This window comes from Vulpes vulpes, chromosome 12, assembly GCF_048418805.1.
Source record: "Vulpes vulpes isolate BD-2025 chromosome 12, VulVul3, whole genome shotgun sequence".
Taxonomy (NCBI): Eukaryota; Metazoa; Chordata; class Mammalia; order Carnivora; family Canidae; genus Vulpes; species Vulpes vulpes.
Window position 1 is genome coordinate 92,270,593 of NC_132791.1, and position 18,385 is coordinate 92,288,977.

Below are 18,385 nucleotides of genomic sequence, written 5' to 3' on the forward strand. Positions count from 1 at the left end.
CTTGCTTAAAGATCATCTTGGAAGGATGCATCTACAGAGTTTCCTCTTGTTCCAGACAGATCATTTGCCCAAGTGAAGATAATTTCCAACTGGGTTGTTGGTAGAAACTATGGTCTTTGTTTTTGGAATTTTGTGTACACTGTTTGGGAGGCATGTTCTTTTTGGGTTGGGGCAGAGGGACAAGATGATCTCTAACTTTATTTAGAGTCAGTATTCTCTCTGAATGTATCAGGAAGAAAATAACCCTAAAGAAGAATATAAAACCAAAACAACGCCTGCAGTGCATTAAGTTACAATTTGGGAAACCAGAAGTAGTTTCTGAAAGTTGTGTTACATGAGAAATTCTGTAGAAACAGGACACTGAAACAAAGAATGTGCAAATGGCTGAAAAGAAAGGGTAAAGCCATAATAATACCTAATACGAGACAATTATAACACCTCTATGTTGTTAGCTTAATTTAGAAGAGGACAGAACAACTTTGCTTCTTGATAGGAAAGAAAACCATTCCAAGGTACATGCAAAGATCAGACCCAGCTGTTTCTAGAGTAACTTTGGAGGGAAATAGAGAGACTAGAAGAGATGGAGTACATATGGGCATGAATCAAGGATTCTCAGGAAAAATTTAAACATGTACAGCAGGCCAGCCCCCAGGGCATTCTGATAGTGGGCAGATCTTACTGAAAAGCTCTTAGTCATTGTTTGGGGTTCAAAAAAAACAAAAAACAGGGGCGTCTGGTTGGCTCAATCTGAGGAGCATGAGACTCTTGATCCTGGAGTTGTTAGTTCAAGTCCCACGTTGGTTGTAGAGATGACTTAAGTAAATAGATACACTTGGAAAAAAAAAAAAAAAACAGAAAACAGAGAGCACATACCAAAAGATGCCTGTGATTAGAATATAGCTTTCAGAGGAATAAAAAAGAACTAAGGTGTATGGCTTGGAATCACATACTTTTCAGTTTACTAAGTATATCTAAAAAGAAGAGCTTGGTGGAAGAGAGTACAGACAACTCGAAGTTATACATTAACAATTATTTCAAATAATAAATGCATAAAATACTAGAGAATCTCTGGTAAAGTTGTTAGATGAAATGTAGAGGAGCCTCTGAGTTATTTCAAATATTTTGAAGATGAGGGATCCATTGTATCAATTCGTTTCCATAGTGTCTATAAGTGTGAATAAAAAAATGATATTTTCTAATTTTGAATATATATTTATTTTGTATATTTGGGACAAATTAATATTTGAGATTAATTTTAAAAAGGGAGTAGAGCAGAGAGTAGAAGATCTATACGCCTTTGAGCCAGAGAGAGACCTCAGTTCAAATTCGAATCCAGCTGCTCAGCAGCTATATGGCCACAGGCAAGAAGTAAGCTCTGTGAGCCTTAGTTTCTTCCTTTGTAAAATGACAGAGCTCATGTTGTGATTATTCTTTGTCCCTAAGAAAGCATTAATAAAAATAACAATCATCTTCCCCAAAAGATAAGAAAGAAAATTTTGGAATCTCGTATCAGGGGACTACAAAAGTTTCTGGTTATTTTCTAAGACTTTAACTCTTTGTCAATAATTTCTCAGAAAAAAATTTATTTTTAATTTATACTGACTGACCCCATATGTCTTCAGCCAATATATAACAAACCTTAAGGAACAAGTTTACTTTTTTTAGAAAATAAGAAAAAACTCACAAAATGTAAATATTGTTGTTTGTGGCATATTTTATAGTTCTCAACTCCTATATTAATTTTTAGCTAAAGAATCACAGGGGAAAAAAGCTGACTTGCAATGAGACATTTATGACACATTTTATAATTCGAACAATAATGCCTTGTAACTGGTAGGATGCACACTATTCATTGTCTATTAGTAGCAGCAAAACTTCTTAAATTTGTCTCTGCCTTTAGTACTTGGAATTGTCAGACCATTTTACATATGACCATTTTATGAGCAAAACAAAACAGTTGTCCTCCATATTTGAAGTGATAATTTTCCCAGTGTGTGAGATTCCACTGGTAGAATGAGTTCAGTTAGGACACTGAATGGGTTTGATTTCCTTCAGCGTATGACGGCAACCACTTGAGCACAGACACTTATTTGTAAGGACACATACAATGTGTTTGTGCTACAGAAACGTTTTATAGACCTCCCCATCAGAGGTCCTTGATGAGATGGAATTAAGGATGGAAAAGTGGTTCCCAACCTGAGATGCAGCCTGAATTCAGCCCATACAAACTATGACACCCGAGGTAACTTAACCACTTTTGGCTTTTCTTTGATGACATTGTTATGTTGACTACGTGACCTCTAATGGTTTCATCAGGCCTCATATAATCTAAGATTCACAAGAGGACCATATAATCCATGAAAAAGCCAGATAATCCACGATTCAGTGAGAGGACTCTATCAAGTGAGAGGACTGATTTGAAAGAGTTAATTTTTTTTCTAGCCTGATTCTAATATTTCCATCGCACATGTTTGTTTTTTTTTTTTCTTTTTTTTTCTCATCACACATGTTAATTTCTTAAGCACTGTGATGGTCACATGAGTGTTTAATAATTACTCACTAAAATCTACATTCATGCCTGATGCATTTTCTGTATACATATATATCTTATAAATCAATGAGGGCAAAATGAGTATAGGAATGTGAAAATTAAAATACACATTTTTTTCTACAGGATGATACAAAACATGAACATTTTTAAAACCATTTACTTTTTTTTTCTCTGATGTCCCGTAGACTCTAGTCTTGTCCTGTCCTTTATTGTTTTCCTAAACTGTTCTTCTAAACCTAATAACAAAGGCATCACTGGCTTTCTATAAACTAATCAGACAGAAAGATTTGAAATGAAGTTTGTCTTCCTAAAAATTATTGTTATTACCAATGTACACTATCTAGAGGACAGAATCTTTCATTTTATCTAGTTCCTCTGTTCATTAATACTTATTTTGATTAAAATGTATTTATGTTTATATGCCTCACTGTACATAGAGATACTGTTTCTTTGTGTTAGAAATATGATGACCAAAAAAGCTTTTCAATCCCCCTTAGAATAGGAGGAGTTTAGATTATGTTCTAGATGTTTTCTTCTTTTGCTGTTGTTGTTCATTGATCCCATTTGGCTGTGATCATCATTATATTTGGGTCCATATGTTATTAAACTAAATTCTCATATAACACTTCCAAGTTGCTCATGAACTTTGTCCACCTTTGCTTCACCAGCAAATGTAAACTGAGTCTGATATAGAACCTTTCACCCTACTTAATGAGGAGAGTAGCTGCCACTGGGGAGAAGTAGGGTCCAAGAATTGTCACGTTTTGTGGAACACAAACAGGACTGCAAAGGGTTACTTGAGGTATCAAATAATGCTATTTGAGTTCCTTTCACCCTTTGCTAGGAAAGTCTATCTCTAAGACTTAGACATGATGGATTTCTCTGTCCTTCCTACCAATTCTTTTCTCCTTCCACCTCCACGCTCCTTTCCTTACAACTTTTTTGGGGGCTAAACATTAAGCTCATTGATTACAAGGATGGCACTTAAGTGACCTAATGATGGGTCAGTCTTAATGAGCAAAGCGGCTGCCTGTGATGTGGCCTGGCTCGGCCACCCCCCACTGCGTCCCGGCATGTCAGACTTAGTTTCCTTTAAGAGAGGAGAGCATGGAAAATCAACAGAAACCCGCCTGGTGCCTCTTCACAGAATGGACCATGTGCATGGCTATTTAGCCCCATAAAAGAGGGCGGATTTGCACAAATGGGAGTGAACATAAGGAGTCCTTCAGAAAAGAATGGGGCCTTGGCAAATTTATAGACTCCCCTGAAAGAAAGTGATTACAGATCATTATCCAATTGAGGCAGATTGATGGGTTGGGGTCAAAGTAATATTGCAGATCTCACCAAGGGGACAATGGCTGCTTGTCACAGTGAAAGAAAAGAAAGAGAAAGGAAACCGCCACACAGAGAGAGGCAGGGCTTAAGCTTTACCAACTGCTATGAAAAGGCCTGCATGTATGTGTCGTTACTCTTCTTGAGCACCATGTTTTATTTTATGTTACAAAGGATGAGCCATTGAGATCAAATTGGGCATTCAAACGGACCCCAATAAGGAACATACAAATGGCCTAAATACAGACCCCAGTTCTCACTATTTTTTCCTTCCAAAAGGCAATAATGCAAAATAGATAGGGAGGAGGATGAACCACATAAAAATACTTAGTTCTCTCTCTCTTTCTCTCTCTCTCTCTCTCTCTCTCTCTCTCAAATGAAACCCTCTCATAAAATGTGAATATGCAAAAAAAGATAGGAGTAGATAGAAAGTCTTAATGTTTCTAGATAGAGCAGCCTTTAGTTGACAGCCAGGGAAGGAACAGATTTGACTTGGAAACTGCAACATCTGGTCAAGCAAAACTCTGGCAGCCCCAAAATGGAATAAAACAGGAATAAATGTGTTCCCACTGCTTCCTTTGTATTGATTCCTGAGTGTTTAAAAGTGCTTTGTATTCATGCATTTTACAAATGCAGTACAAAGGCAAAAGAATAGCCAGCACACCAGTGTGCATTTGGCTTTCATTTTATGATAGGTTTTTGGTGTCCAGAGATTTAGAAGTATCAGGCAAACATTTATTCAGAAGAGATCTGATTTTTGTCTACTTTGTTTGGGCCCAGAGTGCATTAGCAAGTAAAAAAGAACTAATTTATATTCTAAACATATTTACCCGCAGAGAAGCATAGTCCATTTTTTCCCACATGCAGACTATTCTTAAACAATAAGATTGTTAAACAATATTGTTCAACAATAAGATGTAGCCATCTAGAATTTAAGAATAGATAGATTAGATAGCTAGATGATGGATGGATAGATAAATTGATAGGTAGATTATGGACAAAATTAAGGGAAAAGAAGGAAAAGAAAACTCAGGGAATGTGGATATTTTAAGGTTGCTTTTCAGATAAAATTATAGTTATGAATGCTATCACCTTTATCTTTTCTTATTAAGGCAATTAGGCTAAGATTTAGTGAATGGCAATGTGACCATTGTCTTGTGTTTTATACGTCAATGTAGCTTATTGCCTTCACCATTGGCTTCACCATGCATCTTAGATGCATTTCATATTCTCGTAAAATATTGAGGACATTTACAAATGAAGACTTCCTTCTCAGCACTGCCCTTTTCTGTTTCCGTTTGATCACAGGGTTTTCACTGTTTCCTAATGAGCTCTTAATGAGCTGTCAATTGCTTATGCAAATAGAGGAAAAAACAGACACCGAGGGGTTGCTAGATATTCAGTTAAAATATGACACTGCCTAACCTCTCAAAGTTATTAAAAATGTAAATTGCTCCAACTCAATAACTGCTCTTGACTCTCCTTTTCTTCTACCTCTTTGCTTTCTTTAGTTATGTGATTTCGAAGAATCAGAGATATCACTTTACTTCAAGAGCACTAACTAGTTTTATGTTTGAAAATACTGAATGCATAACTAAGGTTTCTTTTCTTTCCTTTTTTTTTAAAAGATTTTATTTATTTATTCATGAGAGACACAGGGAGAGGCAGAGACACAGGCAGAGGGAGAAGCAGGCTCCATGTGGGGAGCCCGATGTGGAACAGGATCCAGGGTCTGGGATCATGACCTGAGCCCAAGGCAGATGCTCAACCGCTGAGCCACCCAGGTGCCCCATAAGGTTTCTTGTTGCATGTCCTGTGCAGAACTTAGATTATTATTAAAATAAAAAGTGAATGAAGATAGTTTGATCTTATTTGTGACACATACACTGAAAGATCAGAAGTATGTGTGCCAAATTGATAATAGTAGTTGTCTCTGGGGGGAAGGAATAGAAATAGAAGCTGTTAGTGGGACTTTTTATTTCAAAGCCACTAATGTATTGATCAGTGTTATCTTTTTTTTCATAAATTTGCTGCATTCTTGAAATATTGAGTCTCAAAAGGATTCTGAGTAACTCCTTAGGAACAAAAGATCCTCAGCAGAGATTAAAATGATACAATGCAATGCTGAAATTTTATTCTACTCTATAAATTAGACCTCAGAACGGATGTGTTGAGACATTTGTGTCTAAAACAGAACAGTGGGGCAGCCCAGGAGGCTCAGTGGTTTAGCTCCGCCTTCAGCCCAGGGCCTGGTCCTGGAGACCCAGGATCGAGTCCCATGTCAGGTTCCTGCATGGAGCCTACTTCTCCCTCTGCCTGTGTCTCTGCCTCTCTCTCTTTCTCTCTGTGTCTCTCATGAATAAATAAAATCTTTTTTAAAAATTTTAAATAAATAAATAAATAAATAAATAAATAAATAAATAAATAAACAAACAAACAAACGAACGAATGAACCAGAACAGCCAACTAAGGCCAGTTATTGAGCTGACCATCCTGGGTCAGGAGGCAATTGTATGAGGATGGTCGAAAGCCATTGTTAGCTAACTAAGTACTGCTTTCCGACTGGATAAAGATTGGGCTGACTTCACAGGTGTCCCAAGTCCCTTTTTGCAATACTGACTCTGAGGCCTGAATTTGTCGGCAGTCATGAATGATAGACTCCGAATACGGCATCCTTTCCAGAATGTCCAGACGATTGGAGTTGTCTAAGGGCACTGATTTATAAGTGTCTGAGGAGGGAAAAGTCCAGAGTAAATAAAGGGCCAGGGCATATTGTAAGTGGGAGTTCACAAAAGTAAATTGTTTCACTTTTCCACTTATCTGGGATGGATCTTGCCTTGGAACCAGGGACTCAGAAGACACCTGATATCCCGTCAGGAGCAAAAATCTACCTGACAAGACACAACAGTCAAGCAAGTTAATTGTGATTGTAACTCCCATGTACTGATTGCTCATCTTATTAGACCATGAAAGAGTAATGTAGAGGCTAACTCAGCCCACGTAGACACCATCGGAAGCCTGTCAGCGTTGCACCACATGCAGTAGGAGGGAAGCACACTTCAGGTATATTGGCACTGAAAGACTGGCACCTTTCTTTATAGGTTGTATCATCTTGGCAAGATAACCTTCTTTCTAGGGACAGAGGGGTTTATACACTATGAGGTTCTTTAGTAAATCCAGAAATTACGAGCCTTTCTATAAAAGGCTTAATTCAGATATGCGCACACACGGTTTTCTACATATCCCCTTTTCCTAATACTGTCTTTCCTCACTCAGTGCTGCATCTATGGATCGAAAATAGGGAGGGCAGTAAACTTCAATCCTCTTTAGCCATACAAACAATCTGCAAATCCTCCTTATATATCAGACAATGAACAGACAGGCATATGCCTAGTGCTCTGAGTTTTCCAAAATGCTTGCTGGTAAAGAATTGTTTTAATTAATTTATTTTTTAAAGATTTTACTTATTTATTTTACAGAGAGAGAGAGATTGGGAGCAAGGGGGAGCAGCAGGGGGAGCAGCTGGCAGAAGGAGAGGGAGAAGCAAGCTCCTCACTTAGCAAGGAGCCCAACTTGGGGCTCCATCCCAGGACCCCAGAATCATGACCTAACCAACTGAACTACTCAGGTGGCATCCCAGGAATTTTTTAAGTGCAATGTGAACATAGCAAGAAATTATTTTTTTAAATAGTCATTCAAAACTCAATAATATGGAAAAAAACAACCTGATTGAAAAATGGGCCAATTGGGAGGCCTGGGTAGCTCAGTGGTTGAGTATCTGCCTTGGACTCAAGGTATGATTCTGGGGTCCTGAGATTGAGTCCCACATCGGGCTCCCTGCATGAAGGCTGCTTCTCCCTCTGCCTGTGTCTCTGCCTCTCTCTGTGTGTGTCTCATGAAAAAATAAATAAAATCTTTCTTTTTTTAAAAAAAAGGAAGAAAAATGGGCCAATGACCTGAACAGACAACTCAGTAAGGAATACGCGCAGAAGGTGAATAAATAAGCACATGGAAAGACATTCCACATCAAATGGCATCAGGGAAATACAAATTAAAACAACAATTAGATATCACTCGACACCTATGAGAATGGCCAGAACCACTGGCAGCACCAGATGCTGGCAAGGATGGAGAGCAGCAAGAGCTTTCATTCCTCACTGGAGTGGATGTAAAATGCTACAGCCATGTGGGAAGACAGTTTGATGATTTCTTACAAAATTAAACATATTCCTACCATACAATCTAGCAATCATACCCCTTGATATTTGCCTAAAGGAGCTGAAAACTATGGCCACAGAACCTTCACACCAATGTCTAGATCAGTTTTATTCATAACTGCCACAACTTGGAAGCAACCAATATGGTCCTGTGTAGGTGAATGGATAAAGAAGCTGTGGCCCATCCAGACAATGGGATTTTGTTCAGTGCCAGGATGAAACAAATTATCAACCCATGAAAAGACATGAAAGAAACTTAAATGTATTTTACTAAGTGAAAGAAAGCAACCTGAAAGGGCTCCATACTATAGGATTCCAACTCTGTCATTCTGGGAAAGGTCAAAGTGCGGAGACAGCAAAAAGCTCGATAGTGGCCAGGGGTTGAGTGGCAGGAGGAGGGATGAGTAGGAACAGCACACAGACTTTTAGGACAGTGACAGTGTTCTCTATGTACTTCATATGACACTGCAATGATGGCCACATGTCATTTTACATTGGTCCAAACTCAGAATGTACAACATCCACTGTTTGCTTTTGTTTGCTTTTGGTATTTTCCCCAAATTCTTTAAGGCATTCTAGGTAGTAATTTAGGAAATTCATGGAAAATTTTAGAAATATGAATCAAATCAGTTGGGCCTCAAATTTCTTTACAGACTGGCAACAAAATACTTTGAATATTGTAGCTAAATTTCTAGAGGCAAATTTATAGATAATGTGACTCTTCAACTCAGTTCCTTGAGTTGTTCTGATAGTTCCTTGGCAGAAAAGGTAATTGTTTAGTAAGGCAAATATGTAGATGTTTACATAAATATTCTCTAAAGAAACTAGAAAAGAAACTTTTAAAAGGCTTTGATTGCTTATGACCCCAGTAAGAACAAAAATGTTGGAGAGGGTCACTGAAAAGTGATGACCACCACTGGACCCGTGAGCTGATCCTGGGCAAGTGAATGCTCCTCACCCTCTCTGCTGTCCTTAGAACATGGGTTCCACTTATCTTTCCTGCTATAGGTCACAGCTTGAAATAGTCATGTGGTGTTGAGAACCCCCACACAGTATATGGGACTGAACCCACTGAAGGCCTCTCTGTAAACTGAAGGTTCCGGGGTTCAGGTGTGGGGATCCACTTGCTGCTGCCCCAGACAAGCCTCATAAATTCTTTTCATTTATCAAAACTACTACCTACAAACTCAGAAAGGCTTGCCTCTTTCTTTGGTTCCTCTCTGCCCTCCATGTTTGGGGCCCAGGCTCAGATTATACCCAGTAAGCTCCTGAGAGAGTTGGGATCCAACAAAAAAACTTGTAATTTTTTAGTGATCAGATATATTTCTACAGCTAATCTGGGTCATTCCAGTCTGTAAAGAAATCTGAAGCCCAATTGATTTGATTCTTATTTCTAAAATTTTCCATGATTGCCTAAATTTCTACCTAGAATGCCTTAAAGAACTTGAAGAAAATACCAAAAGCAAACAAAACAAAACAAGAATTTTGGGAAAATAGAAAACAGTGAGGAGTCCCTATATACTTAGAGTTATTAATCTGAATTAAATGGGAATAAATAACACATTATTTTCATTTTGTAGTGTTTGTTTATATTTTTTATCAAAACAGATTAAGAACAAAATAGGTTGTCTTCCCTATTCAAAGTAGTTTAGAGGTCCCATATTTGCAAGTAATGTTACTTCAATTGGGAATTGAAAATATTTGAATGTGGGCTAAGAATTTCCAGCAAGGTTAAATTAAATATATCTCTAAATGTATCCTTTCCTTTTATTCTTTCTTTCTTTCCTTTTCTTTTTCTTTCTTTCTTTCTTTCTTTCTTTCTTTCTTTCTTTCTTTCTTTCTTTCCTTTTTCTCTTTCTTTCTTTCTTTCTTTCTTTCTTTCTTTCTTTCTTTCTTTTCTTCCCTTCCTTCCTGCCTTCCTTCCTTCCTTCCTTCCTTCCTTCCTTCCTTCCTTCCTTCTTTCCTTCCTTCCTTTCTTTCCTTCTTCTGCTTTCCTTAACTTCAGTTTACTGTTACAAATTTAGGGGCTTATTGTAGCATTATTGTTAATTCTTACAAGTTTCAGAAAGTTTTTATAGCAATTATACTTTAAGGTACAATTTTAAATTATTATATTACATATTAATATAATAAAATATAACTATTATATCGATATTAAATATAAATAATATAAACTATTATAATATTCAAATTATAAAGTTATAATTTTCATTTAATCCTTATACAGTGGTGTAAATGATTTTGAGCCTAAGAAAAGTGAAACAATCTCCCAAGGAACTACAGATGCTGAAGGGAAAATAAACTTCACACTACACCCCATCTTACTAAAAGCCTAGCAGAGTCTGCTAGATGACAGCAGGCCACATATTCTTGAATGCAAGAACTGGACACATTCATTCTTGGGATGCCTTTTTTATTTCTAAGTTGAAAGGTGTTTGTAGAACCTCAGAGTTGCCTGCAATAGTCCTGCTAGGCTGTAGCCATTAGACATCCCATTGGTTTCCAAGATAAGGATGAAGAACGGCAGGCTCTTGTTTGCACAGTACTAAGTGAGGTTGGCATAGAGAATGTCATGGAGGCAGAAAGCCAATCCATGCTTTTTGACTCAGTGCTTAGCCCCTCCCCTCCCCATAAGTAAACTAGATGTACAAGCCAAATTTGACTTTGGTGAAGTCAAAGCAAGACCACTTAATGCACTTTAATTGGACCATAAGATGTTTTTTGAATATTGGTGGTGTGTCTAACACTGCTAAGATAACTTCTAAAGAAACTTAAAGCTCCATATAGTATTTGGCCTGAAAGAATTTATGTAGCTTCCAAGAAGTGAATAAAATGTTCCACAGAAGTAGTTTGGTGCATTAAAAAATGAGGTTTACTAGTTAGTGGTAGAACAAAGCAGAATTTCTCAGACTTCTCCACATAATATGAGACCATTTTAACAATGTATAATTCTGCCCCTGTACTCCCCCCCCCCATCATGAAACAGCAGTACCATAGGTCTCTTTACAACTGTGACATTTATTTTAACATCTCCACTAGTGCATATGTCTTTTTGTAAACTTGGTAAATAGGTTTCTTTTCTTTTCTCCAAAAAATAAGTCTCCATAATAGAATGTCAATTTTATTCTTACAGAAAATGGTATTTTTTGGTCATGAAAACGGTTTCATTTCTTTAAAGTCTTACATTAAACTTCAAAGTATAACCACAAAATCTTTCACAATCTTGCAATACTACCAAACTTAGATTTTCCCCCCAGTTTTGCCAGAAAATAAAATTTGTTTTGTATCAGAATTGTTTTCTCAGAGAAAGAAGTCTCCCAAGAGATTAAGGAATACAAATTATGTTAAAAAAAATACTAACCAATTACAGTATTGCATACAAGACAGCATAACACAAGCAATATGTGCTAAGGACAGCATGTGTCGATTTATTGTGAAGAATTGATTGTGCTGGATGCCATCACAAGGTAGCAGACTGTTGTATCAAAATGAACAAAGACACCTTTATCAAATTGACTCCTGGTGGGCCAGAGTAAATACATTAACCATCCTTTGCCAGGAAGGCTTTGCTATGGATCTACACTTTAGAAGCCATTCACATTGAGAAGCCATTCACACTTCCCCTTCACTGTGAGGGTATGACCAAATCTCAAGAGAATAGTTCTGAGTCCACCCAGGATTCCAACATCAGTTTAAAAAAGATTCTATGACTGCAATCTTGCAAAGGCAACACAGTATAAAACTGCTATGTTGATCTCTTTGGTGACCCAAATGGATAAAGATAGAATAAATAAAATATTCTTGGGAATAAAGGTGGTGGTTGTTTTGTTTTTCCCTAATAGTATCCATTCCAGCATAATTTTATTATCATCATTAATATTATATCACAATACAGTGATTTTCATTTGTATAGTAGGTTATAACATTTCAAAGCAGTTCCATGCAAATTTTCCCATTTGGTGGTCACTGTTACTCAATAAACTAAGAGTTTTAAGTGGCAATTCCATATTACATGACAGTAAATGCAAGGTATGATACTAAAGTTTAAGTCTTATGAATCCTGTGAAATTATCATCTGATTCTATTGTGGTATGTGGGCATTTTGAAGATATTTACTTAGATTTCAGTAATGCCTCCATCTCAGCAGAACAGGTTCTTCTACACTTATGTCTATTAATAAGACTTTCTTGCTTGTGCTATTGGACTTAGCAGAAGATCTGCCCAAGTTAACATAGAAAGACCAATTTGACTGCTCTGTGTAGATTATGATTTCAGCTCATGATGAACAGGGCTGGTATTTTAAATCCATGACATATAGTGGTAGTCTTCACAAAGAGTAGTGAATACATGAGTTAAAGGCTTTCCTAGTTACTGCTAAAGAGTGCCAGTCGGGGGGTGCCTGAGTGGTTCTGTTGGTTGAACGTCTGCCTTCTGCTCAAGGCATGATCCTGGGGTCATGGGATAGAGTCCCACATTGTGGGTCCCTGCTCAGCAGGGAGTCTGCTTCTGCCTCTCCCCCTGCTTGTGTGCATGCTCTCTCTCTCTCTCTGTCAAATAAATGAATACAATCTTTAAAAAAAAAAAAAAGAATGCCAATTGGGAAAGACACTGGTAAAATGGCAAAACTTCCAAAATAAAATTAAATTAACTAATAACACCTCCCTGTCAGTAACCTCAGATTGCTTCAAAAAATAATATTGATAAAAGTGAATGTGCATTTAATAGCCTTCTTTGGCAAGCTTCAGAAGGCCACTAAGCTGTCTCAATAATGGTGTGCTTGGTGGTCTGACAGCAATGTGCATCCAGGGCCCTGCTCATTTGGTGAGGGAGATGAATCCCTCTTTGGCTGCCAGTGTAAAGACAGTCTCTCTCTCTCTCCATCAACCTCTGCAGTATGTATATAAGGGTGAAAAACTCTACAACTTTTTTATGATCCCCAAACTGACAGGGGCCTAATAGAGAAGAATGGTAGAAATTCAGAGCAGAAAGGGACATTATCTTACAGGTGAAGAAATGACCTTACATGTGACCTGTCCAAAGTCACAGAAGCTGGCTGGCAGCAGAGACATTCCAGAATCTGTCTCTTGGACAGAGTAATAGGTTCTTAAAATTTCATGGTGCTTATCTAGGAAGTCTTATCGATTTTAAAAACTAGAAGGGGAGTGAAGGGGGTTGGGATAAAAGAAATTAGTCCTTATTTTTGTTTTCTTCTGAATTTTCTCTAAATTAGTAGGCTTTGTATGGTTTGTTGAGCTCAATATTTAAACATTTCTCTCAAAATTGGTAGATAATAAAATACATTGTGCTAATACTTAGCAAATCATACTATACAGAGAACATGTGAAGTTGAGGTTGTTTCTATATGAACAGAGACCATCAATATTTAAAAACCACTACTTTAAATTGAAAATACAAATATTTACTCCTTCTCGTGTGATCCTTTTAACCAACCTCATGAGCATTCATTTAATAAGTCTTGAAAAAAAAACACTAGGAAAATTATTTCAAATGTGTCAAAACATTTCCTAGTGTCCATATTCATTCTTTTAATGACATGATGTTTACTGGGTAGGTAGTCATTAAATGCTTCCCTCTAGGAAATCCTTTACCCCAAACTCAGGAATCATAAGTTGTAGAGGAGTCAGGGTCTCAATAGTTTCATTTGCTTCCTGAATTTATAAGCCTGAACCTTCCAGACAGACAACTGGACCTCAGCCTGTGTTCTTTCTCCGGATCTCTCTGTGGCCTTAAGCAATGCTGACACTGTGCATGGCAACCCCAGCTAATTGGACTGCATTTCCTTCAATGCTCGGGAGACCTCCTACCCACTAATAAACCTTTGAGTTGTACTACCTCTGATTAGTAACTGCACTACATTGTCTTTCAAATGGATGTCCCTGTGACAGGACAAATGTCTGGTTCCTTCATTTGACTTCCAGTTACGTCATTCACATGGAAGTATGCCCCGTCACCTTTTAAGGGGGCTCAGAAGCAGAAAAGTACACTGCATCAGAAGGTTGAACATCACGAATGTGATTAAAATTCATGTTATTAGGGTCCTAATATTCATAATATTAGGGTCCGTATTACCACCCTGAGATTTTGTTGGATTAGCCACCGGAGGACAAAATATAACACAAAAATGTTACTATTGGTCTTTTGTATAAAGACAATTTCTGCCTAATGAACAGAATGAACAGTGTTTCCTTTTCTCCTGTTCTTGGAGGGGTAAATCAGTTTTTGAGCTTTCAATTAATTTTCTTTGGTAGTGACTTCTGCTTTCTAATTCACATTCTTCAAGTATTTTCAAGCAGGCAAAAATGGCAGTTGACAACTGCCATTGGCATTGTGAGAAATAAAGAAAATCATTTGCTAATAATCATATTTGTACCCCAGAAAACATAAATTGAAGCTGATTTCTCTCTATTAAAATCTTGACATCAAGAATGATTTTTAAAAAAAGTACAATAATGTCATCCAGACTAGAGATGTTTTCTTCTCCTTGAACTTTGTGAGAGGAAAAACCTGGGAGGGTAGCGATATATCTTTAATATCCTAAAGGAAATGTAGGCTAAGTCACTCACCCAAATTATATTGACCATAAAGACTTCACTGGGCCATTTCATTAGTTTATTAGGTAAAATTAAATAAAAAAAGGGACCTTAAATGAATCATAACCAGCTTGTGGAGTAACAAATATATTGTGTATGAGAAAATTAGCTCCATGTGACATCCACAGCCACCATATGTAAAACGCCTATTATTTGTCCTGTCTCTTTGAAAATCATTTTATTGGAATGTATCAGCTAAACTAAAACACATGACCATCCTTCTTGGAACATGAAAGAAACCACTGAAGAAAAGTTGCTGCCCAGCCCCCACCTCCAGTCTGTGAGTGCTCTGGGAAAGCAGCCTGAAGGATTTTTTTTTTTTTTATCAGTGTCTATGTAACAGCAAGTGCATCACATGCACTCTGAACCATTAGCTGTCTCTGTCTAAAAGAATTTGGTCAACATTTAGGAATTCACTTAATGAAAGACTAGCCTATTAAAGCTCTGTTGGAGGGGATTGTGTCTTTCTTTCCAACTTCCTGGATCACTACAAGAAATTCTGGGCAGTTCCTTCATGTGATATAGCCCAGGCCCTGAACAACAAGCCAGCATTGTGACGTTAGAGCATGCACCTCGTTGCTGTGGATCTCAGGCTTGATCTCCAGGACGCTGTTTATTTTGTATACTGTGACATCAGATCACACACTTTATTGAATGCATAATGTGAAGTTGCTCCTGAACGTGCTCTCGGGGAGTCTCTCGGGAAGGGAGTACAGCTATGACACAGTCAAGTGTCCTGGTCACGGATGAGAATGCTTATCAGAGGTCAGGCACCATGAATCTTGGTAAAAGAGTACCTCCTACAGGCTGATGCTAAATGACTATTTCTTCAAAATTTGCTTTTGAGGATTGAGTGGGTGAATGAAAAGATGAATTTGAATTCATAGAAGAAATCCCTTGACCAAAGAAGCTACATCAAATTATATGAATGGATGTTTTCGTAGGATCATGTGTGGCATGAGGGATTTTCCCAGATGTCGTGTTCTGGCTTGTATTCCCTCTTTTCACTGGCAAGTATTTCATTATTTTTTAAACCATCTTGATGATTTCTGATACTGAATAAAAATGATATTCTTATCACTGAATCTAACAATCAATATAATAGTGAGCAACTTTAATGTATGCTACTTATTTGGCTACTTATAACTAGTATTGTAAGAGTTTTACATGTTAAGATTGCCTTTAACATGCACAACAAGACAGGATAAAACTGCAATTATCTCATTTTGCAGGTAAGAAAAAAGAGGCATAAAAACATTTGCTCCTAATCACAGAAAACTGTCACATTCTGAAGTCCTTACCCCTAACCACTGCACCACTTCCCCAGAAGATCTTCAAAGTGATCTTTTATCCGAAAGATAGCATTCAATAAAGGAACATCAATTACTGTGTCAAAGATAAAAATTATACTTTTGACATAAATGCAATTTTATTCTAGCTTCTAAAGAATCAAAGGTGCAGTTTCTTCCATAACAATTCTACACATACAAGATACAAGGTGAACAAAAATCTCATTAAATGACATGATTGATCACTGCTGACTTGGATCAGAGGAAGAGACCTGGAAGGGCAGGGGAAGTGGCATTAGATGACTAGCGTAGCTTCTATTCTTGCTTAGAGTGCTGTGTCTTTGAGAGCTAACACAATTACATGTTTACTATGGAAAATGCTAGTATTGATAATAGTCAAAACCAGGTTTCAAATGAGAGAAGCATGAAAGTCTATGTATTTCCATAGGGCTATGAAAGAATTGAGATAAATGTTCACAATGGAAATTTGAGATTTGCAAATGCCCTGAAAGATGATCTAAAACAGTCTCATTTTTCTTAGACAAAAATCAGATTGTGAGAAGTGATACTGTTTACCCAACCACAGAGATTTTTAATGGGAAAGAACAATTAGAACCAAAATCTTTTAAAATTATTATTAAATGAAAAAAAAAAAGCATCAGTGACTAATGCATAGAAGTATACTCAAGAAATATTGTCCTTGTCACTGGCTTTCCAAATTATGACCCAGTACCCGTTATTTCAATCTGTGACTTCTTGTTAATAAGCAATGAGTAAGCAATTATTTACTGAATGCATTTTCTGTGTTGAATGTGATAATATCAGATTCTTTTTAAGTGGAGCTGTTCCAAAGCCCAAGAATAGCAGAGCTAACAAGGAATTCTCAGCTCTGCCATAGACCTTAAGATAAAGATATAAAAAAATCTGTCTATCTACATGGAACATGATAGAAGAATAAGATAATTATTTGATAATTACAATTTTTAAATAACCAGCAATCAAAGCAAGTGTTCATGCTCTTTTGGGAAGATTGCTTGGTTTAAATTTTCCAAAAAAATCTGGACTCTGTTTCTAGCTTTATTTTATACTTATAGCTTATTTGTGAATCATAAAAGTTCTGCAAATAATATTATTGACAACTCCTAAATTTAAAGTAATTTATAGATTCAAATCAAAACTTCACAGATAATAACACACAATTCTTTCCCTCCTTCTGGTTGGGGAAGAGTCTTGGTCACATGTGTTTGGTGCCACAGACCTTATAAGAGAGCTGATGACTAGTTTACAAATTAAATCTTTCTAGGAATACCATCACTCACATTAAAAATTCCATAAACTATCACTGCAAAAGGACGTTTTGTTCCATTGATTGATTGTCCACAGCAATCTAGTCTCCAAATAATTAACCTGACTGACTTTGATCTGTTGCTACAAGTTGAATTCATGTTAAAAAAAAAATCTAGGCATTTTGTGAAGTCCTTGTCATGATTTTTTCTTTATATTAGAAAACTCAAAATACTTCACCTCCAGGGATAAAATATAATATTAGTTCTTGTCACTTATAGTTTTCAACATCTTTCATATGAGCTTCACAAAGTTCATTTTAAGTGAACTTTATATATTTATAAGTGAACTTTAATGGGCAAAATTGATAAAGTTAAAGTTGATTCTTATTTCCTTTTTCTTTTGATTACAGCAACATAAATAGTTAGCTTTATTTTCTACATAACTTCAGAAGAATAAAGAAAAGTGGAAGGAAAAACCTCTCTCTGCTTATCTTTCTTACTATTCATATGAAATAAATGTACATGGAAAAATAAAGAATTGGATCTCCTTGAGACAGAAATAGTCTTTGTTAGTCAAAGTAGGGATCATCTGGGAGACATCAATATCCCCTCCCACACTCACATCCACCTGCACACACAGATACCCACAAACTTACACGTAGAAGGTATGGGTAGCTTCTTGTCTCAGTGAAAATTGTGGGAAAAGAGGGGAAATCAGAAGAAACAAGCTTTACATACCCAAATAAAGCATTTTCACATTCCATATAAATGGGGAAAAAAAACACCCCACCTACAGGCATTAATTAATGGAGGTCACTAAAAATATTTAAGCCTGTTTTAGCAATGCTAATGATCTTACACAAATTTGTAAAGATTCAGAAGCTCTCTTTATGCTGAATTGAGTTGCTCCTGCTAGAACAAGAAAATCCTAAATTAAGATTTTTCCATTTATTAATATATCAATATGAATACACATTAAATATCACTGTCACACAATAATAACAATGAAGAGGTTTATCTTGAAGAGGTTTTTTATTTTTTATTTTTTTTTATTTTTTATCCACCTGCATTGCACAGATTACCTAAACACTAGCTATCA